This window comes from Euprymna scolopes, chromosome 5, assembly GCF_053919585.1.
Source record: "Euprymna scolopes isolate OS-2025 chromosome 5, ASM5391958v1, whole genome shotgun sequence".
NCBI classification, from domain to species: Eukaryota; Metazoa; Mollusca; class Cephalopoda; order Sepiida; family Sepiolidae; genus Euprymna; species Euprymna scolopes.
In genome coordinates this window covers 64,999,907-65,025,129 of record NC_136486.1, presented here as the reverse complement: position 1 = coordinate 65,025,129, position 25,223 = coordinate 64,999,907, and the positions used below count along the sequence as shown (strand labels likewise).

The 25,223-nt window shown below is 33.7% G+C and overlaps 1 long non-coding RNA gene across 3 annotated transcripts in view; it reads left to right on the top strand.

Annotated features, from left to right (window-relative positions):
* LOC145276822 (uncharacterized) overlaps window positions 1-16,895 on the top strand; it is a 122,861-nt gene extending 105,966 nt beyond the window's left edge. Inside the window, exons 4-6 of one of the 3 annotated variants that reach the window (XR_013868024.1) lie at window positions 15,596-15,735; window positions 16,006-16,085; window positions 16,254-16,895. This is a non-coding gene — a long non-coding RNA (uncharacterized LOC145276822). Of the gene's footprint in view, window positions 1-15,595; window positions 16,086-16,253 lie in introns of all 3 variants that reach the window. The other 2 variants (XR_013868023.1, XR_013868022.1) reach the window with 2 other exon arrangements.
* The last annotated feature ends 8,328 nt before the right edge of the window (window positions 16,896-25,223 follow it).

The window sequence follows — 25,223 nt, the reverse complement described above, 5'->3', positions numbered from 1 at the left end:
AAATGTCTTTATTGAACAACAAGAATTTAATGGCATGAAAATGGTTAGCTTACAACACAAATCGTTTCGAGTCATAAAATTAATTATTAATTATTAATATTAATAAGTAAATGCCAAAATCTATCGGTGTCAAAGATATATGTATATATATATATATATATATATATATATATATATATGTGTGTGTGTGTGTGTGTGTGTGTATGTGTGTGTATACTAGCAGCACGGTTTGCTAACTTTTCATATTATTCATATAATTTGCTAACTTTTCATATTATTCATATAATTTTTAAAAAACGTTTTCATTAAATATATGAAGATCATATCTAGACAGTAAAGGAAGTTTGCTAACTTTTCATATTATTCATATAATTAAAACAAAACGTTTTCATTAAATATATGAAGATCATATCTTGACAGTAAAGGAAGTTTGCTAACTTTTCATATTATTCATATAATTTTAAAAAAAAACGTTTTCATTAAATATATGAAGATCATATCTTGACAGTAAAGGAAGTTTGCTAACTTTTCATATTATTCATATAATTTTTAAAAAAAACGTTTTCATTTAATATATGAAGATCATATCTTGACAGTAAAGGAAGTTTGCTAACTTTTCATATTATTCATATAATTTAAAAAAAAACGTTTTCATTAAATATATGAAGATCATATCTAAACAGTAAAGGAAAAAATATATGTGTGTGTATTTAATAGTCAATCGATTATTCTAAATTATAAAGTTATAAGAAGGAAGAATTATTAAATCAACTAAAAAAGCTAACTCGTACGCTCCGACGGACTGATCTACAAGGTTTGTGAAAACGTTTAAATTAAATAATTAATTTCTACATAACTTGTCATATAAACCTAAGGGGGTTCTAAAACTGTGGGAAAAGGAAATAAAGCGAGCGAAATACTACGTAACTATCGCCAATAGTGCAATGTTTCAAAAATGTTGACTGTTGTCCAGATTTCCACAACTAATTTAGAATAGTTTTGCACTCTGAATCAGGAAACATCATCAGTGTTCCTTCAACATGTCAGATTTTTGTGCTATGCTGGTTAAAATAATCAGATCTTGTGACAAAATTGATTACATTCTTGTGGCTTTATCAGCTGATTTTTTCAACATATATAACTATACTTTAAGGGACAAAACATGTTTTTTTCAACAACATGTATAGATTACTTGATAGAAACATCGATTACTGTCAATTAAATGGTGCGCATTTAAATGTAAGTGCACGTAATTGCACGTGTCTGCACCGTTTTTCAATTTTACAATGTTACATTCCAGGTTTCTGCAAGCAATCAGCATGCTGTTGACAAGTTCTGCGTTGTTTCTAGGCATATTTTTCCAAGGCCGTTCTTCAATACCAGAACACATGCCTACATGCTTCCAGTCCTACTCCTTTCATTGAGTGTTTGAACTCTGGATTTCTGGTAAGCTGCCAGATTTAAGATCGTTAAAGATGTCAGAATTAACTTTCTCTACGGTCATTCATGGTAAAGCCTGGCACAAATTAGTGAAGAAGTCAATATCTATTATCTTGATGAACTTCTTGATCCAGCCGCACTTGACATGCAGCGACAGGAGGAGTATTCTGTCCCTGTTCACCCGAGGGTTGTTTATTACGGTCATTTCTTTGCAAGGCATTAATTTCCTCGAACAGTTCAGTTCTTCTTCTTCTTCTTCCGCTGCGACACGTGTTTTGCAAACATTTCTAGTACGAATTTTTAGGAACATTCAACCTACTTTTGTTTGTAGTTATGAATATCGCTATATATTTCTACAAGTGTAGTTACAAAAGTAAAACCACATGTATTTTAACTTTAAAAGTTGAAGAATGACAATGTAAGGAGTGGTACTATTAAAACGAGCGGCTATTTGTGCTCTTGAATATATTTTTCTACCATAGTCACCGATATTCTTAGTATACTTTTGCCAGGAATTCAATGACGCATGTCTGCTTGCGACGAATGTCTGCTTGTGGCACACGAAAATGACGGATGGAGGTTTTGGGGCGTCACACCGTCAATATCTGCAACAAAAGATGGAAATTTCAAGTCATGAATGCTTAAGTTTAGTTATTATAACAACGCAATTTGCTATCTCTTGTGATGCATTCGCGCGGAATAAAAAAAATATAGCAAACATTACTAGATGGATGCCTATGGTATTAGCATAATCAAACAAGACATTCAATAGCTTTTACTAAATATACTTCCCAAAAACCATACTAATTTATGCAATAATATTATCCTTATTTTCTATAACAAAAATTATATTAATTTCCGAATATGACAATAATATTTTTTTACATGGTAGTCACCACTTATCAAGGCCCGGAAGCCACTCGGAGTTAAGGGTTATTGCGTGTACAATAATCAATGGGATAGTATCGTATTAATCGTTAGTATTGGAGATTTGATAAAGTATCTTACTAAAGGGTGGTTAACATGAATTTGTATATGTTGGGCGTGAAGACATCCAAGTTGTAGTCAGGTGGGAAACAGGCAAATGGAAGAGAGTTTCACAGGCGTGCACTTCTAAGAAAGAGGCTTTGTTCATGGAATCTACGTTTTGATTTTTGCTTAGATAAAGAGTGGAACAATTATTGACAGTGATTTCAGCTAGACAGGTGTTTTTCGTGAACGATTGGCGAGAGGGGACTAGAGATTGGAACTCAGACGAGCACTTGCCATGGAAATAACGATAAAACAAGATAGGATCGCAACGTCTCTTCTGTGGGAGAGAGGTTGCTGGGAAGAGAAAAGGGCATCCCCCACTAATCCACGAAGTCTATTTTGTATTCTATCAAGGCAGGATAGGCCGTTTTTAACTGCTTCTGTCCAAATGTGGCAGATACTCCATCCTTGGGCGTACTTGGCGTTTATACAGAAAGAGAATTGCATCAGCAGTGAGATATTTCCTGGAGCTGTAAAAAGATCCCACCATTTACCAGCGACCTTGGCAACAGACTTGATGTACGTGTTCCATTTCAGATCAGCAGTAAAGGTCACTCTCAGAAGCTTGTCAAAACATGGAACCTCCCCAAGACGAGAGCCATCCATTTCAATTGATGCCAGATGGGGATCAGAGCGTTGATGATGTAAAGATAGGAGCTTGGTTTCATCCAGCCACCTCTTCCCCCACTGTACCACGCGCTCAAGATCAGACGAAAGAGAATCAGAGAGAACTTTGCCATTTACGGCCTTAGATATGTTGCCATAGATTGTCCTGTCATCAGCATAGATCTCATCGAATGATTTAAGTATGTGTTTTGGGAGATAATTTATATAGATCAGGAAGAGAGTTGGACCCAGGATGCACCCCTGAGGGACTCCAGCATTAATACTCTGGTTTCTGGTTTCTGCCTATCAACCACTACTCTCATGAGCTTATCAGAGAGAAATGATCTAATAATTGCGAAAACATTTCCAGTTATACCGTAGCTGGAAATCTTGTGAAGTTGGCCTTTATGCCATACCTTATCGAAGGCCTTTGATATGTCAAGCGCAATTGTCCTTGAAAGGAAACCTTTGTCAAGAGATTCACTAATCCTATGAGATATAACTCTAAGCACATCTGCTGTAAATCTAGCAGAACAGGAACTATATTGCATATCACGAAGAAGGTTATTTCTGCTGAGATGGTTTACTACTTCTTTATTTAATATGGATTCCAGCAACTTACTCATGACACACAGGAGACTTATTTGTCTGTACTGAGAGGGAGGACTTATCACCCGAATTCTTAAATACAGGGCATACTGATGAGGTTTTCCGGGATGTTGGAAAGCATTTCTCCTTAAGGCAATGCTTAAACAGTTTTTTTATGTATGGGGGCAAGTTCTGGTTGAAGCTTTTTCAACACTATAATTGGAATGCCGTCAGGGCCAGTTGCTTTACTGGGATTAAGGTTCTTAATTAGCTTGGCGACCTCACGCACAGATATTTGTATGTTGCCTAGCGTGTTGTCTGTTATAGGAGGAAATACGGGGAGTTTATGGCCTTCGTCGCATAGAGTAGAATTAGCTGCAAAGTTATTGGTAAATAGTCTGGCCCTGTCTGATGCTGAGGAGATGACGTCAGGTCTATTGATGATGGTTGAGATAGAACGCACGCATCTGTTCAGGATACTGTTTGTTATTTACCAAAGATTGTTATTTTAAGATGTTGTTCATTCTAATGTTTATTTCTTTCAGTAAGTTAGAATATTCAATTACTTACAGCACCTGTTTTGTAATGCAGAAACATTCATATAATTATTATGTCAATCAGACGAATAATAACTTGAAAAGAAACAGTAAATATCATGTAAAGGAATTGAGTTTTTATTCAAATATAAGTTTGAATAAATGAAATGAATCTTTGAAAAACAATCAAAATTGTACACCTAACATATCAGAGTATTTGAAATATTATCAATTGAGAACTTCAGTAAATTTTAATTATAAATGACCCAATGATGAATATATTTTGTTGCAATAATAGTATTATTTCAATACTAATAAATGAATATTTATAAAAGTTCAAATAAATATAATTTTCTCTACATTTTAATCACAGCATAGAATATTGATATCTAATAACGCATGACTAATTGTGTAACAGTTCATGACAATTTTTTTAAAACTTCAGGAAATTATAAGCTTTTCTTTAAATTCCAATGACATGATGAATAATGTGTTTTATTAAAAAGTTACTTTCCAAACATTATTAAGTAGAGAGTTTCCAATTAGCGAAATTTGTTCTTTGTTTCTCATTTCAATCTATAAATATTTGGTAATGCCGGAGGTGTTTAGTGAAAAAAATATTTGAAAATAAGTAAACAAGATTCTTTAATTTTTCATCAAAATATTTGTATGATGAATAAATGTGCTGTCCTCAGAGCAAAATTAATGAAGATCCGAAATTCTAAGGAAAACAATTTCATTTCATGTGCATTTGATACATAACCCATGATTTTCCTGTGCGAGTTTAATGTTTAAAAGTTTTTTCCCATAAATTTAATTATTAAATACAAAAAATAGTGTCAATTGTTGTTGATGGTGTATAAATAGATGATGATTTCAAATTGTAAAAACAATATTTTCCTATAAATAACAAAAAGTAAAAGTTGTATGCATAATGATTTTTAATATCCTGTAGAGATATTTAAGTGTTAAATAATTTTTCTTTCAATTAAATTTAATTTTACTTCAGCGGTTGAGATATTCAATTAAATTTCATTTTACTTCAGCAGTTGAGATAAAGTTTAGTCATAATAGAGGTTCAGAAAAACACTTCTCTGAAAACCATGTTCTTATTGTAACTGGTTCCTTTTTTTTTTAATTGCTGTTAGTTTTTATGACGAAAAATCTTATATCAGCGAACTTATCTTGAATATGCAACATGTAATTGCATACTATGGCTACACACAGATTGTGATAGAAATAAACCTACTTTTTTCAAATGTCTAGCTTTAAGATTTATTTATTGTCATTGCATACGAAAGCCGAACTGGAAACTGATTTTATTCTTAACTAATGCGCCAGTTAGGGTAACTTGGGGTGAGTTTTATTCTTTAAATGAGAACTTGTACTATTTATTAATGAATTGGTTATAACTTCTAATCTTTTTTCATTACATACTCCGTTTCTTTACTGATATAATTTTGAGGCGCATGGATCATCAGTCCCTATCTAATCCATGCTATAATATATGCGGCTATGAACAGGAAGTTGATTTAAAACTTCTTTATTGACCAATAGTAGAATTTCTTGGTGAGAGGATTATTCTATTTTTTTTGTCATGTTGTAATATATGTTTTAAAAATATCAACCATTGCACCATCAAGATATGATATTTGTGGAACTTTTATATCATCACTATCAGACACCTTGATATTTCACAATATTTCTTGTTTAATTTCTACGCTTCCGTAAGCCTTAGCCGATCACTCTTTCTTTTTATCTTGGTCTAATATTTTGAAACAAACTCTATTAAAATGAAACAATAGTAGAGAACTCTAAATGGCGATTTCAATTATTTTCCAGTTAGGGTTACTCAAAAGCCTTATTAGTTTTTTTCCAGTATTGTAGAACTTCACACGTTTCAATGCACTGAGTAACCATCTGTAGAATTGGAATCTCCTTCACTCGTTCCAATGCACTGAGTAATTGTCCGTAAGGCGAAAAAAAAATTCCCCACTCCTCCAAGCGACCTGCTTTATTTTACATTCACCCACGTGAATCTCGTGAGATCACATGATACCGTTTCTCTTAAATATCGCAGACGCCATCTTGGGTTTTCTTTTTCCTGCCCAACGCGCATGACAGGCAGACACGTGTGCGCTTTACAAGTAGGCCGTTTGTATGTTCGTTTCTATTTATATTCCCCTGATAGAAATTTAATACAGCTTTTTTAAAGTTATCGTACTGATTTCTGTACTATTTGCATTCGATTAATACTTCTTGGTATAACTTATATATCCAATTATATACTTTTCACTTTAGAATCCATTTTACTCCACTATTAAGTGACACTCATTTCCTTTCATAAAAATTAAAGGAAATGGGTGTCACTTGCCCCAGCTCTTTTGGGCATATTTTATCACTTCTGCTACTATACGCTTTTAATGAAACTGAAGTTGGCGTCTAAATTCGCACAAGGGGAGATAGAAGCCCTTTTAACCTGACTCACCTATGCGCCAAAACTAAAGTCCGCATAGTTTTCATTAGGGAAATGCTGTTCGCAGATGATACAGCTTGATCTGCCTATTCTGTGAAAGCCCTTCCACAACTCACATTATCTCGCCCATGCTTGCAACGAGTTTGGACTGACAAGAAAACAAATGTCAAAGCTCAGGATGTCAGCAAAATCCCCTGCATATCCATTGGCGATAGCACAGTGGAAATGGTTAAATACTTCACCTATTTAGGCCCCCCTCCCCCGTTTGTCAACAACCTCTCACTGGAGGCTGAGCTTAAAAACCATATCGGGAAAGCAGAGATAGCTAAGACCCGCCTGAGTATGGAATGACAACATTCTGATCATGAATACCAAGATGAGTGTGTATCAAGCCTGTACCCTTCAGCATCTTACTCTACCGAGTCATGGGCCCTCTATACGCGTCATGAGCGCAAACTAAACGATTTCCACCTGCGCAATCTCAGAAAAATCTGGAGCATTACATGGCAGGACCGCAACAAAGACGTTCTCGCCAAAGCAAATTTCCCAAGAATGTTTTCCCTTCTCTTCCAGAGACGTCTGCGCCGGTTAGAGCACGTCATTCGCATATGAATTACTATATGTATAACAGGAACAGGCATTGTACCATGGTCCGATTCACAAAAGATGTTCTCTTCATACAACTAACCGTCTCAGAAGGATGCACATGAACGGAAGAAAAAAACGATACAAGAAACTGCGTGTCGACTGCGTTCAAAAGGCTTAGATATGCCATATTATTCTTATTGATATTAGTTATCGTGGATTTTTAGGATACTAAGTCGGTTTGTTTCTTTCAGAAATATCGATTAAGGATTGCAATCTGAATGTTGTCTCGGATCCTATTAAGAATACATATCAACATGTATCATGCGGGATTTGGTCACATTTAAAAGTCTTCAACGGAAACTGTATTTTAAGGGTTTTTTTAATTTTTTTATCCTGCCCGATATTGAAAGCTGTTTGGTAGCGCCAGCAGTGGCACTATCGCCTTAGGCTACCGAAACTCTGGTATCACCATTGTTGGAGGTTGGGTAGAGCAGTGTATCACACATACTTTCAGCTGGTATATGAGGAACATGATGTATATTTACACACACACATAAGTATGTATTATGTATATATAAATTTCACCAGCTATATGAGGAACATTATGTATATTTGCACACACAAATATATATATATATATATATATATATATATATATATATATGTATATATATATATACAAATTTTTGCAAAAATTTTTAATTGGTTGATTCCATAACTTAAATTTCTGACTCCAGTCTGACCCGTGTAACTAAAATTCACCGTCGAAGTAAATTTCCCTTTGCAACTGCCTTTGTTATTTTGCATTTCCTCTGCATTTTGGTTTTAATCAAATTCTTCCAGGTATTTAAATTTACTATCGAAGGGTCGGAAAAGTCGAGTTGCATTTTTATTTCTTTATCATGAATTTTTATACTCACATATTTTCGCAATTACTTCTTCGTTATTTTCGGCCTCGGCCAAACACACTCGGGTTTTGTATTTAATTTTATTTCTGCAATGGGTACATTTGTGCCCTATTCTTTTACATATAAAACATTTCCTTGATATATATGGACAGCCCTTAACCCAAAGCAAATTACACCAGCGATTACATGGAGACGCGATTTTTCTTTCTTCAAATTCTTTCTTAGCTATGGTTCGATATGTGTCTTTTTCCCCTTTAATTTTTATTTTTTACGTGTTTATTTAATTGCCAGTCTGCTTATTTTATCTGCGCGATACCACCTTCAATATCCATCGAATCTTTTTAAATAATTTTTATTTTCTGACAGTCTTCCTTTAACTTTTGTAGAGTAAGGTTAGGTTCATTTTCTAATTTTGTTAAGACACGCCTCCTAATTTCCGCATCCTTGCGCAAATACTAAACATTTAAAATTGTCTGCAATGAAGTTTCAAGTTTGAATTCGTCGCAATGTTTATTTACCATAGCTGCGTGCGTTGCGAAATCACCTTAAATATTCTTTTGCTAATTCAGACATGACTAACGCTTAATGAATTAAGAGGCTTTCGTGCTGAATAGTTTTGTGAGAAGATCATTCCGACGTTTTACGTGGTAAAATAAAATACATAAACCTGTTATGCTCGGTCGTCTCTAGTTTCCGTAATAGTAAACAAACCCTTTTCTGGTCCTACCACTGTTTTCAGTCGATACTAAAGAAATATTTATAGTGACAAAAATAAGCTCCAAATGATGTTCTTCGGGTCCGTAGCAAAAATTGTCAGTCGAATTCCATATTGAGTCTTGTGAAAATGTGGTATTATTATCGGTGGAAGTATTATATTTTATGACATGAGTAAGAAGCTCTTTCATGTGCTAGTGATTTTTTTAATTTCCTAGCCTCATTAGTTGTTCTTACTGTTCCTGTAGTTTTTGTTGTCTTTCATCAGCGTTTCTAGTGTTCAAATTATTGTTGTTGCGTATTTAGTAATTGTTGTTGTTGTTTACTCTGCAGTTTTAATAATTGTGCCAATGTACTTTGTAAGGTGTCCATTGTTGTATAGTGTGTAAAATGCAGAATTTACGAAAATCATCAAAACCGTGTTCGAATAGACCAGGTTGTAGTACTTAAGAAACACCGGGGGAAAAGGGAATAGTAATTCGTTCCCAAATGAGCATTGAACATATAGTTTTAAAAGACTCGGAAACAATATTTCCAAAATGAATGTCATTTTCACAAACGCGAAAATATATATTTATGTCGACAGGAATATTCAATATTTTTTCAAAGTAAATATCTCTTTTCTATAGTTCAGAAAAATGCTGACAGTGAAGAAAATGAATGAAAACAGTATTTTCGTTTTTCAGTAAGCCCTCCCAAAGAAAAACGTTCGTTGGCAGACTTATTTCATGATGCGAGAAAAAGCCTGAATAATTCGTATTTTTCTTTCTTTTGTATTTACGGGCACGCCAAGATGTCGTGAGAGTTCCGGGGAATAGATAGAAAAACATAGAAATATTCTTATTTCCCAGGAGTTTGTAATTCAAACTTTTATGTCCACGCACTTATTTGGTTTTCGTGGGTTCCTCTCTTTCTCAATCATCAGTGTTTTCTGAACACGTGCTTGGTTTAATTCAGCTTTCCATCGTGAGTTCTTTTGGATGCTGGGAGTTCTTTTGAACTCTGGGAGACTTTTTGAGTTCGGAATCCGACGTCGCCACAGTTATAGCCCTGTTTAAGGGATACAAATAAAAACAGAACACCAAAATAAACATGTATTGCAAAACTCATGTTAGTTCATCGGATTACGGCTTAGTTGTTTGGTATTTTGGGGGATTGGAATAGTCTATTAGTAGGTAATATAGGTTAGTTCCGACACAAAAAACTATGGATACATTTAAATAAAAAAACAAAAGATATTATAATAAGAACATGGTGTCTTTTCGAGTTGCGGAACAGCAAGTGTTATTTGTTTGGCAAGCCTGACACTTATATTACTGTTGTGTCGTGGAACAACAGTGATAATTAGAACAATCAAGTCGAGATTCGGTTAAGAAACAAGCGTATTAACAATAATGTACAAAGATAGGAAAGCGTGTATATCTGCTGGGCACTCGGCTAGGAGGTGAGGTGCAGTCGCATTTCTCTCACCGGTGTTGGAATTACTAGCGTTATTTATAGTGCTTATCGGTGTAAATTCTTCTGATCAAGGAAGGTCGGTATAACAATTACCTAGCCAAACTAAGCGGAAGGAAATAATGCATTTGTCTACTGTGGATTCTGTGATTTTATAAAAATTAGAAATTTTATTTTTATTGTGGATTCTATAATGTCGAAAGAATAGCCACTGGTACTGTAACTCATTATCCAGCTGGGCTTAAAAGAAATCATTAAAACCATATGTTAATCAAATTAATTGTTTTGTTTGTTGGGATATTTGCTAATCGCTCGAACGTTTAATATTTGCTAGAAATTTCCATCCTGTTATACTTATTTAGTAGCACTAAAGAACTTGAATGCCTACTAGACACTATCCTCGAGTGTCTAAGGTCTCTAATTTTCACTGTTGTTCCACGACACAACAGAACAATCTGGCATGAGGATACTTTTTCCATAGAAGTAAACCCTGACCAAATATTCAAAATCACATAGTATTCGCAGCCCAAATAAGATATCCTGACTATGGCTACCCTACAGCCTTTCCAAGGAATGGTGCACCTTCTCCAAGTGATATTACCTCAAGTAATAGCACCAAGCTGGATACTCCACCAGACTAGATAAATTCTTTTCCTGGAATCCAGTAAGATCAAGAGACCAACATGAAAGATATACTACAATGTATGTAAATGGTTAATTGGGGAGAGGAAAATTATGTTCTCAACTTCTTTACTAACTCAGTGTTTGAGAAATAAGGAACTTTAATAGAACATTCGAATACCTATGTATCTCATATAGATTTCAAGTGTTAGCCCCAAGTTGTGGGCCCCTTAATTTCGGAGAACTTCGACTGAAGTAAAATAAAACAAAAAAAGTGAAAACATTCTTTATTTCTAGTTCTCCAGTAAAATTATAAGATTTTTAAAATAGAAACGATTTTTATGAAGTCACGAAAATACGTGGGAGAGATAAAAAAAAGTGATAAATTAATGACTTCTTCTCCCACTTTTACATATTTTTTCAAGAATTATTAATCATCACCAGTTTCTTTATTTATTTTCTTCGTTTATATAACTATTATGTATTTAAAGTAAGGTGTGTGAATATTTCAGGGTATAATCATAAACAAATGCTCGATAACAATGAATTTCGAACCAGACCTGATACGCTTAAGCGGAATCAAATGTCAGTTGTCTTTAGTGTAATTTAATTTTATGTTACAGAAGAGGGAACAGAATATTTTTGAAAAGTTCAGATAATTTCGATGTTTGTTAAATTAACAGTAAGTATTAAACATAAAATTTTAATATTCTTCAACAAAAGCTTGGCGACATAATTTGAATATAAGTACTCATTTAAAAACTGCATGAGAAAAGAATTGAGCTGTATGCACTGAATTTCGGTGTTTTCTGAAAATGCGAATATCTCAAACTGAATTGAAAATTTATACAATCAAAATCATATCATGTCAAAATCATGTCCTGAATTTTACATTTATTTGTAAATCATATAAAAGTTAGGTCAATTGTTTTTATCTAGAAATGAATTTTCCTCAGCCTTGGTTGGCTATTATTGTACTTCATTATATTTTCAACCGTTAACTTAGTAGCGCGCATGTGTTGCATTCTTGGCTTACTTTTCTACATGTTTATTTTTGGTTCGTGTATTTTCTCATATTTTAATATTAATCAAAGCTTTACATTTTTTCTCCTATTTTTCAATTTTCACAAATCAATGAAAATCCGGATTTGTATTTTTTCCATCATATTTTATTCATTGATTTGAATTGAAATTAACTTATTTTTTTCAAATCATGTTTGAAGGGTTACATTTTACTCTAGAAATTTGCATCGATCGACAACCCCTTTTCTTTATATTGCTGAAAAATCAGTATAATCAATTAATCGATCGAAAAAATATTATATTTTAAGATTATTTTTGTTTTCACATGTTCATGATTAAAATATTTTCTTATAAACTGTCAGCAGATATCTAAGTTGATTTTTTTTTAATCCGGAAATCCTTCCAATTGAATGTATGATTTAAAAATGTTTTTATGTTGAATTTTTTTCTACGTAGCAGATAATGCCTTCTTTAAAGCGACCCTGTTGAGACTAAATTGACGTTCAGATATGCTTGATTTTCTCTGGTTTTAACAGCTTGAATGCAGAAATCAATATAATTTTACAATTCCGTGCATATATTATGAACGTTAGCGTTGCTTAGTCATCTTATATAATACAGGCGTGGTATTATAAAATTACACTGTGGCAAAGTCTTTGTTCTTCATATTATATGAAGAATTCTCGTAAATTTTGGAACATTTTTTAATCCAAACTATTACTCTAATCATTGACGGGAAAATTGAGACTTCAGTATTCATTAGATTTGTGTGTCCATTGTCAACAAGATCAGCCAAGTTGTGAAGCCTTGCATTAAAAAAAACCGAAGCTATCACCAAATGTATTATCTTCATATAAACTGAAACATTTACCTTCACTTTAGATCTATATTTCCTTAAAATAAATAACTTCTACGTTGGATTATGACCGATATTATAGCAAGTTTGGTGACGATTAATCTAGCGCTGTAGCGAGTAATCCGTACAGAATCATTGCACTAAAAGAGCTTCACTAAAAATATAACAGTAGCGGATGCGATAGATACAGATCAGTTATTTCATGAGAAATTATACTTACAATATTTCCATAAATAATGATCAAGGAACGGATAGACGGGTACATAACACTAGTATAGATAGATATATTATTTAGTTACATTTGTTTAATATATTCAGGATAAATTATTGTGTAATCCACGTATCTTAGTACAATTAAGACCAATATTTACCGACATTTGTATAAAAAATTCAGGATATATTTATTTAACTGAAAGAATAACATTACGCACACACTCATACGCGCACAGACACACACGCACACACACACACACACATATATATATATATATATATATATATATTACTGATGGGACGATTCCAATATTGTTCCCGATTCCGATACAATAACCGATTCCGTACTAAATTCCCGATTGCGAGACAATTACCGATTCCGATTTTTTAAAATAAATTTTTAAATATTTAATTATAAAGTTGTATTTTTTTTCTCCGATTACCATAAAAACACACATGGTTATTGTGCAAATATTTTCCTAAGCGTAAAAATATACTCGTGGGGGGGACGATCTATTGATTTTACCTTCACTGGTCGTTAAAAATTAATAAATATTTATTATTTTATCATTACCAGCAATGGAAGATTTAGCTTTAAAGAAAATGAAATAAAAAATACAATTGAAAGAATCGTTTTGGCATCGGAAAATTGGTACGAATTTTTCCGATTGCGATACCCTCAAATATAGCGATTTTTCCGACTCCCGATTCCGATTAATCATCCCAACACTAATATGTATTTATCTCTTTGCATATGTCTACACTGTTAAATGAAACTTATTATTTAATATGAACGAGTTATCTAAAATCGTCAAAATCGTCATATGCATATAAATAACAATCATATGAATAGCATCACTTTATCTTCAATATCAGCATTTTCGAATTAAAATTTCGTAAACGAGTCAAGAGAAGTGATTTCACATTAGGAATGGCGTCGAGATGATAAGAAGTCTCCCAAAATGTTCTTCTCCGCATCTTTCGATAAGAGCTGCATATAAGTTTGCCTTATAGCAACAGCTGTTTGTGTTGATTTATGGATAGCTAGGACATTTCGTCTTTTTGAAAATTTGACTTTCTCAAGAATTTTAGTCAACACAGGATTCTAGCACTACCTGCACTTGAATGGAGGTCTGTATTCCGTAATGCCCTCTTGGTTTTTATATATTATTTGGACCATGATGGACACTAGAATGCAATAATGTGTTTTAATTTTTATTTTTTATAATTAAAAAACACTGCATTTTTATCATGTGGTTTGATGGGAAAACCGGTATATGTAAATCCCAATAATAAGAAACAAATAATACACATACTTAATTGGAAGAATTTAACAAACGTAAATTCTATTAATATAGGCCCTGAAAGAAAAACTCGCCTTAAATTTCAAGAATATTGTTGTCAGTATACGTTCCAAATGAAATCAACATGTACATTACAGCATATCGAAAGTGTATATGTATTATATATCTGTCTTATGAAACTCCTGTTTAGTATGCAAAAAATTATTGTTTGGAAATATTTCAGAGTTATCTCTCTTGGACAATGTCTCCGCGGAATTATACTAATTGTTTTTGTTTTTTTTTTACACTTTATTCACCCAAGCAAGGCCTATTTTCACTTGAAAGTAAATGGCTATTAGTTGGGACTATATCTGCATAAACCTCTGTAAGGAATTTAGTGGCAAAATATCTATTTACATTATAATAGCGTGAGGTGCCCGTCTTTGCCTGGGCGTAAAATACGCATGAATATGATATTTCGATTTGTCCAGATTTTGTATATTTATATACTTTTTTTTTACTTTTGAAATCTCGAGTCTATAATAATTTATAGATTTGTGATTTCAAAAGTTTAAAAGACAAAGTACTTTGGTGGCATCAGCTAGAATCGAGACCGAAGCATTCAAAGCTGGTAACGTAACCACTGTACCAACGTGACACGTATATGATCTGATTACAAATTAAAATTAAACTAAGATGAATGTAAAAATGTATACTATTTTTGCTTTTAATTTCGACCCATTTTTGACCCCTTAAAACTATTTTTACTGGGTAAACATCTATAAAAAATGGCTCGTAAACAATCCAATTATTTGGGGGCCCCTAGCTCCGCGATATGATTTTAAGTTTCGGAGGAAATAGAGTTTAAAATATGAAAACGGACACACATATAGCCTTTTATATATTAGATTTAAAATGTTGCTTGTATGCACAGTCAGAGGAAGAAAGTCCAGAATCTACCAGTCTAAGCGAAGAATTTATAATAGTAGAAGGTTTTACAGCATACAGGAGCCTCAGGATGAATGGTGGGGATGTTATTGCTTGTCGCGTTAGTCAGAGCTATTTACGTCAAGCGGGGACAAGTAGTACGTGTTTGACACGGCACATTTCATTAAAATGCATGTAAAACGGGCACAGAGATCAATCATTGATAAAGATTGCGGCCTCTGCTTTCTAAAAGCATAAATTTATCTAAATTCACCCATAATCAAATTTAGAACTGGATATCCTTTTACAGTTTTGGACATATTTTTCAGGGAGATGTACTTCAGATTGGATTTTAATCTTATAATGGATTGCACTACTCTATTGTGTTTCCCGCCAGATTCGCTCATGGTTTCAGTCGTTTGACTGTAATTTTAATAATCGAAGCTAAACGTTCCCAGATAAAATCAAAGTAAGTCATTTTAACATACACATAAAGCACATGTGTGTCCTTATCTTTGCATTATTTTTACAATATATTCATTTTCAATTGTTTTTTTTTTCTCAAGAAGGCAATTATAATACTCTTTAATAAAACTTCTCCATTTGTAACACTGTTTGTAATTCTTACTTGCTTTTCTGCGTTATGAACATTTGGCGTTTTTATTTTTTGAGAAACTGTCTCTGAAAATAAATGTATTCTATATTCAGTTGTTTCTTTATGACTTTTTTCTATTTATAGGCCAACTTCAAATGTAGCAAAAGCACAAATCCCGCAGCATGGCGACCGTGTGTCTTGGAAACACCTCAAATATACAAAACGTAAAATAATTATATAAAATATACAATTTTTCTCAGATTTATTATATTTTCTTTGAATAGATGATGCTTTCCATATGCGCCTTATAATTTCTATGTTCTGGTTTCCATAATTTTATCAGTTTAAATAACGTAAAATAAAGCAAAACCGTTTTTTTTTTCTGTTCACAGATACTCCAACGAGACGCCAACGAGAAAAAAGTGAAATCAGCATTCGATTGTAAAACTTTTTGGACTTTGATAAATAGCTTAGTTTTGAATTCTATGCAAGAGAGAAATGCCGAGAAAAATACATATACCATATTTATACATTTTCATTATATTTATAATGAATATAAATGCCATGTTCCGGGTCTGAGTCACTGAGTGGAGAATAAGACTAGACTAATACATACAATAAATGTTAACGAAATTATGTCCGGATTGCATCCATAATCGCGTACAGAAATTTATTTTTATCGGCAAAGAAGGAAGCATAATCACCTTCTTCTATATAAATAAAACAGTAGACGTATGTGTGTGTGTAAATGTCTAACAGGTAAACTACTGATCACATAACATTGAAATTCTCGGGAAATAATGTTCATGAACCAAAAATAGTTTATAGTGAATAATATCTTTGTTTACATACACGAATAACGCGTACAGATATCGGCAAATGTACATATCGGCAAATTTACATGTAAAATACATTAACCACTAGCCGACATTTTTGAGCATGCGCACACTTAAACCCGCATGATGCTAGAATGCGACATATTTTGATTATGTATTTTGTATTAATAAAAAAATAATTAAATATTACGTACATTTCACTCGCACTTTGAATTTGTTAATACAAGAAAACACTATATATATATTTATTATTCACTTCTCGAAGACATGTCTGTATATCTTTTATTATTATGTGACCGATTAGATAAAAACATTATTAATTACAATGAAATATTCCGTGTTTGTAAAGTGTACACCTCTCGGGGTGAGATAGAGGGATGAATGCTGTATCTCGTAGTACGTCAGTCAAGATTCCGAGGTTGAAAATTAACCCAACAAAAACTGGCATACTATGGTGTTTTATTTTGCTGTCAAACGAGGCAACTGTTTTGAGTAACCTTAGAAAATTAATCTGCCAAATACATGCCTTCCGGTGTTCGCTTGGATCAAGGTTATCGCTTGTTGTCTTAGGCGCCCTCACAAGTGACTGTCGACGAGACTATTCAGAGGTATTTTTGCAGAGACGTACTGCTTCTCCTTTAGAGACGTTGGCTCATTCATCCTAACTTCCGATCCTATATCACATCTCCTCGGGGTAGAGGAAGAGGTAAACACCGTTTCTGTAAGTGCTACAACTCTATTTTACTATGTATTCTGTGTTATTGTAAATACTAATTTTTTTATTACATTTTCACCCCGACCAAGGCACATTGCCACTTTTTATGTAGGGGACTACTACCAGAGACACAATCTACAGGGGTACTATGTGGGAAGTTTGGGCAGCAAGATGTCGGTTCACGTTACACTCAAACTTCTGCATGTCAGTACAGTTGGAGAAGCAGGAATCTGGAAAGAAATTCCAAAGTCTAGCGGTTCTGGGGAAGAAACTACTGGAGTAGAAGTCTCTCTTACATCTAGGGATCTGTGCTGTGAAGGGGTGGGATTTAGCTGCTTGCCGGGTTTGTCAGGGTATTTACGTCGAGGGGATACGAGTGCTTGCAGTTCATCGGAACATTCACCTTTAACGTGCGTGTAGAACAGGCAGAGCTACATTTCGTCGATGGGACAGAGGCTGAATCTTAGATGACAGTTCAGTTGGCGACTCTCTTTTGAACCTTGTATAGGAGCGAGAGACTAGTAGCAGATGCACCAGATATGACAACAATGCGCCATATATGGGCGAATGGTGGCCTTATAGAGGTACAGGATACTTTCAGGCGTTAGTAGCTTTCTATCACAGTAGAGAGAACCCACCTTCCTCGCAGCGGTCCTAGCAATGCTCTCAATGTAATTTTTCCAACTCATGTTTCCTTTGAACGTTAGGCCGAAGAGTTTAAAAGATGTACTCTCAGATAAAGAGTCTTTGGTCATTGCTATTGGTGGTAAAGAATGTTTCTTGTAATTATTGAAGGAAACAAGTTTAGTCTTGGCAGCATTGAATGTGACTATCCATTAATGTCCCCATTCCACTACAGATTAGAGGTCATTCTTTAGTGTTTCTGCCATTTCTTTAGATATGCATTCATTTGTTTTCCTGTTGTGTCTGTTATAGAGCGTGGTGTCATCAGCATATATACACATCTCACAGACAATTTTGTCAGGGAGACCATTTATGAATATTAGGAATAATAGAGGTCCAATTATAGACCCTTGAGGCACTCCCGCATTGATATCATATTGTTTAGATGTACGATCGTCGAGGGCAACCTCCATTTTCTCTTATCTAAGAAGGATTTAATTATGTTAAGTATTCTTCCAGTGATACTGTATGATCTGATTTTCCTAAGAAGACCTTCATGGTGTCCCCTGTCAAAAGCCATATATATATATATATATATATATATATATATAGAGAGAGAGAGAGAGAGAGAGAGAGAGAGAGAGAGAGAGAGGGAGAGAGCTACCGCTCTACCCTCCCCTGCTTTGACCAGTGAATGGTATATACGTTCAAAGATTACAGTTAGGATGTCTACTGTTGAACCGGCTTGCCTAAATCCATATTGTTGATCGGTCAGAAGTTTAACATCTGTAAGGTGATGGACTAGAGCATGATTAATTATGAACTCAAATATTTGGGCGAAAAGTGGGAGGAGGCTAATGGGGCGATAATTTACTGGGTCAGCTCTTTCGCCAGAACTCTTGAAAACTGGCAGTTTTTCAGCAGGCAGGAAAGCAAGATTCATTAAGGTACTTCTTGTAAAGTTTGGAGAGAACTAGAGCTACTTCGGCGGAGCACTTTTTTAATGGCACAGCCGGGATGAGATCAGATCCACATGCTTTTGAAGTATCAAGAATTATATAGTATGCACCTGGGAAGGGGTTATTTTCCGGTCATCTAGTGTGGCATCTGTCCGCAAAGGAAAGTCTGAGAGAGAGGGTGGTTAGCAGGGTCCAGTGTGAAGTTGGAGGCAAACCGACTGGCAAGCATATTAGCCTTCTCGGTTGCTGGGAAAACAACCTCATGATTGTTGGATAGTGGGGGAATTGTTGATTGCCCATTATTTATTACATTGTTGTAGGTTTTCTAGAAGCTACGGGTTCCTAATTTCTGTATTTGATGCGTTTTTTTGTGGTTTCAGTAAATTCTCCCTTAGCTGTCTCTGTTTCTTTCTTACAGTTACTTCTGGCTTCTATATACTTCTGTCTGTTTGAACTGGACTTATGTCGGTTAAATCTGCGGTACGCATGCTTCCTTTGCGCAATGGCAGCTGCACGAGTAGAAGTAAACTATTGGGCAGAGTTGGGCTTGCTATAATATTTCCGCGTGAGAACATGTGCTTCAATACTGAAACCTTTTTTCTAAACTATATCCGTGCTCGAGTATTTATTAAGGACTTATTCAACAATAATTTATCAACAAGGTACTCGGATTCAAAGAGGGGATACCTACAACATGGCATATCTGGTGATAATTCAGAAAGGAAATATATAAAAGAATGCATTTCACGACAAATAAAGGAAAACATAAAACCATATTATTACGTATGCATCAAATATATCTGACAGCTGAGTAGAATACTGAACTAACATACAAACCCTTCAACAAATGGCGTAAAAAAATCGACTTTGTCGAACACCGGAAAAAAGTTTATAAAATGTACTTGAAGAACATTTTGAAACTATCAGAATAAAAGTAAGGTCTTCCTAATTTAATGGGTGTTTTGTCTCTCGAAAAAGGGTAAACTTGCTTGATCGTATAGCATTAAACCGCAATTAGTAAAATTACAACGACTATTTTGAAAAACTCTTTCTCAAGGAAGTAAAATTTGTTTTTGCAAATACATCTACGAGATGTACAAATCTGTTTAGATTGTCAAAACCCAGATATAACAAGATCTACAAAAATCAGAGACTCAACATCAACAGAATCAACAACAACTGAATAAATACAGAAAATCAACAATTACATCACAAGATGCTGAGTAATAAATTGACAGCAACAAAGCGGTTTTAGAGAACACAAAAAGAAGACTAAATTCCCGTAAAAATAAAAACGTTCGATCTTTTCTTTAGAAAGTACGAACAACCTTTAAACGTCAATTGCCAAGGATTGACTATATGCGAAAATAGTTCAACTATTTTTCTGATGTTAGAAACTGCTAGGAACTAGATTCTTCCTAAAACACATTAATATGTAGTTTGCGGACACCCTGAAGTTAATATCAGTGCCTTTCAACCCCAATACGTCAATGTAACACGAAATATAGCAATGCTTTGATTTAGCAAAGAGGTTGACGGATATTTTAGCATATGCGTGCGTGGTTCGTAAATCCACACTGCAATGACATGAGACTAAGGGGATTTTTTGGCGGATGATTTTAAATGTCTTATATTGCCTTAAAGATAAGTATTGGCAAATAATGCAGAAATTAGGCGAAGAGAACTAAACCGAAAGCGAACTCAATCTCACTCAACATAAACTTACGTAGGGTTGCTAAATTAATGCCAATGTGAGAAGTGGTTCTAAAACAGAGTTATTGGGTATATCATATATTAGAAAAGTAAATTATACACTCAAAAATCACTCCCTTGAAAAATGAAAACATATTTCTAACATTTTGAGTATAAATACAAACCGTACTTCTGTGACTATAGGAGACATTTTTAAAACGTTCCTATAGAAAGGCATAATTATTTCTAAGAGAAATTTCGACGATTTAATTGACTTGTTGAGGTTACAAACTAATAGAAATTACTAATGAGATCTTACAACGGAATTACTGACGTACTGATTTTGAATGCACAAAAACTAGTACTGATATTTAGCAATATATTTTTAGGAACTATTAAAAGGACAGTTTTAATAGAGCTAGACTTATTTATTGAATGACAATAGATACTTACGAGGAACCACGTGAAGGTTGATAACATTCGAAGTGAAAATGTTTCTATAAAACGAACTGGATTTGAACTTGGCACACCCAAGTTGTTAATGAATGTAAAACACCGTCAGTTCCCTGATTTGTATATTGATAATATATTAAAATATTCTGACAAAATAATCTGGTTTGAAAGTTAGTTTCAAAAAGGTTATGTGATATTTTCCGACGTGATTTTTTAAATAAACGTAAACAATCTGTTTCTCCTGCCCGTTTCCAAAACAAATCGTCTTCGAACTCAACGTCTCGTTCTCTCCACAGCTCCTTTTATCCGTTAGTATAGCCTCATTTGCATAGAAACGACGACCGTCTGCATTGAGTCTGCGTTTTTAACGCGAGATCGTCAAGCACAAAAGTAACAGCGAGTCTTAATTTTTTGTCAATCGACATAAACCTACAAAGCACATACAAACGCTGTTCAGGTAAGTTACGATTTTCCCTACAACTAATTAGTAAGAAGCAACTGCACAAGCTAATAATGTTAATGTTCAAATATACAGACACACAAATCAATTATAACAATGACCATAAATATAAAAATGATAATAAAAACAACAAATGAAATGATGATGTGATAAACGAACGAATGTAGAGAGGAAACTTCCCATTATCAAACTCACCATCTATAAAACTCGATTAGTATTAGAATAAACAGGTACGAAATTGGCAGAAAATAAAAAAATAAAACATGTAAAACAATATGCACATGTTCATCGCTGACAGAAAAATAATATTGAAGAAATATCCAATTACATTATCAGCCTAAATAAAGGGAAACACTTGGTGAAATAAATCGAATTAATTTTGAACTTTTATCGAGATAAGTGGGAAGTATTTGTAATCTGGGAAAACTTATCACTCAGAGTACAGGGAATAACACTTGCTGTTTGCTTTGAACGATCATAGGTAATGGCTTGTTGGAAAACTTGTAGTAAATAGATGAGAATAATAATATAACTAATCAATGATTGCTTTAAAATTGCTGTTCAACGTGTTTCAAAAATTAACAAATCCATAACTGTTTATATATATATATATATATATATATATATATATATATATATATATACATATACATATATATATATAGTGAAAGTATCTGTCTGTCTGTCTGTGACTATAAGTCTATGTACATTTCTTATAGAGAATAACTGTCAATTTTCAGTCTACATACTCGAAATTTGATATACAGGGTACTGAGATTTGGGAAAATCTTTGTAATCCGTTTTTGGCCAGACATTTGGCTGTTAAGGGGTCAAAGTTCAACGATTTGACCTTTGAGACTCTACCAAACTCCTCTGCCAATTTTGGGCATAAACACTTGAAATTTTAGATATAGGTTCCTTAGGCTTAATAACTTGATGTGAGCCCAAAACAAATGTTAAGTGGTCATAATAGGTGTCAAATTTAAAAAATATTTGACCTCTGCGTTCTGTACCAAATTACTCAGACAATTTCTGGTCTAAAGATTTGAAATTTTACATAAAGGGTATTCAGAGATGAGATAAGATTTTTAATCAGTTTGAGGTGAAAATTTGAGCTAGCAATATATAAATGTATGTATGTATGTTAGCATGTCTGCCAGAGGCGACGGATTTTTACAAGATCAGTATCGCTTTGAAGTTCGACCTTTCAAACAACAAATATCGACAAATTGGATAAAAACATTAATATCCTCACCTTCAACTGGACACTTTTCTACAGAGGCTGGTAGCTTTTTTCGCCGATATTTTCGAAAGTCATCCTCTCCATTCAATTGTCTAGCCATAATTTAAACCTACGTCACTTCCGGTTTGGCAGTGGTCATAACAGCAAAGACGTCAGGTTTTTCCCGTTCTTTTTGTTCTCTGCGGTACGGGTCCGAGCCTATCTTCCTACTACCACTTTTTTTTTTGCTCCGCTTACACCTCCAAACACCCGGGCAACGCTTGGCTGAAATGCTAGTATACTATAATTTTAAATATTTAAACAAGAAAATAAAAATACCTCATGTATTGCATATGTTTCGTTTCAACCTATATGATAAAATGTTTGCAATATCAAAGTGGTGACAGCAGGATTTGGGATGACGAAAACAAAAATCTTATATTTGTCGTTTATAGAAACGACATCCGAATATTAAATATTTTCTTACAAGATGAAAGCAACTGTGTGTCTTTATGCAGTATGCATGTCCGTCAGGTGCCATTTTCTCTATATCTCTTCTAGGTAATCAAATCACGGGAAGTGACAAGATGTTTTATCTAGTTAATCTTTTACAATTCATAGAAGGAAAGCGAAGATGATCGACTAGCAATACCTTTCAGCAAGAGCAGAAAAGACTCACGAAAAAACATCACTAAATGTAAATAAAAATAATGACAACAAAACACTTAGAGCATTGCACATCACAGTATGCTATAAAACTGTTCAAGCAATTGATGATGTGATGTCAATCATTCACTTTCTGGTTCTGTTGGATGGTATTCGTATTTTATTTCCTTATATTGATTCGTGGAAGTTAGCATATGCATTGTAAGCATGCACGGTTCAATTTGCAGCTTTCAGGCAGTGTCTCTCTGTATCGGCTCCCCATCTAACCCTAGCATCTTTTGAAATACACTGTTTTTTGCTTCAATGGCCTTCTTTATGAAACTCACAGTTTTTATTCTCTGTTCAATTTTCTTACACTCCACTATTCTCACAACACATTTAAATACAAATATATGTATCAATGTCTCTCTTTCTTGATCTATGCATTTATCTGTCTATCAATATATATATATATATATATATATATATATATATATATATACATATATATGCATGTATGTATATATATATACATACATATATATGCATGTATATATATATATATATATCAAAGTGAAATTGTCTGCCTGTCTGTGTGTTTGTCCCTGTCTGTACATTTCCCTACCAAACTACTCTGTCAATTTCCAGTCTATAAATTCGGGATTTGACATAAGGACTATTGAGCTTTGGGAAAATCTTTTTAATCGGTTTTCGGACAGAAATTTGGCTGTAAAGGGTTCAACCTTCAACGCTTTGACCTTTGAAAACTCTACCAAAGTCTACCGCTAATCTTACATCTAAACACTTAATATTTTAGATATAGGTTACTTGGGCAGGTCAAACTTTTTAACTTGATTTGAGCCCACAAGGATAAAAGTTCAGGGGTCAAATTTGGGGTCAAATTATAAAAGATTTGACCTCTCTGTCAATTTTTGGTCTTACCATTTGATATTTTGTATAAAATGTATTCATACATAGGCCAAGCTTTTTAATCAGTTGTTGGCCGTGAATTTGGCTACCAAGGAATCAAAGTTCAAATGATATTACCTTTGTGGTTGCTAGCAAACTATTCAGCAAATTTTGGGTCTAAATATTTAAAAGTTTACATAAAGAGTATTCAGACATGCAGCAAGTTTTTAAATCAGTTTAGGGGCGAAAATTTGGCTGTCATGATGTAAATGTTGAAAGGGTTGACCTTTGCAGACTTCATCCGCCAATTCTGGGTCTAAACAATTGAAATTCTAGAAGTAAGTTACCCGGATCTGAGTCAAAAATTGTAATATATATATATATATATATATATATATATATAAATATGTATATATATATACATATTTATATATATTTATGTATATATATATATATATATATATGCACATAACGTTATGAACAGTACATATGGCTCTTGCAAAACTTACCTACTTAGCTGAACTGCTAGTATATATATATATATATATATATATATATATATATATATATACAAGTATATGCATATCTATGTGGATAAAAAATGGTAAATATATTCATGTGTGCATATATACGCATATATATGTATATTTAATGTAGAATGTGCATTATTATATTCACCTCTTATTCAAGAAGTTAAACAAAAATTCGGGCATGGCTCTTAAACTCATCACACTAATGTTAGTTCGATTTTGACAATAAAATGGTGAGTATCCTGCTTTTTTCTTCCCGGTAACGTCGCCACGAGAGAAGATAAGTCTTTAAAAGGTGAACTCTTTCAAACGAAGGA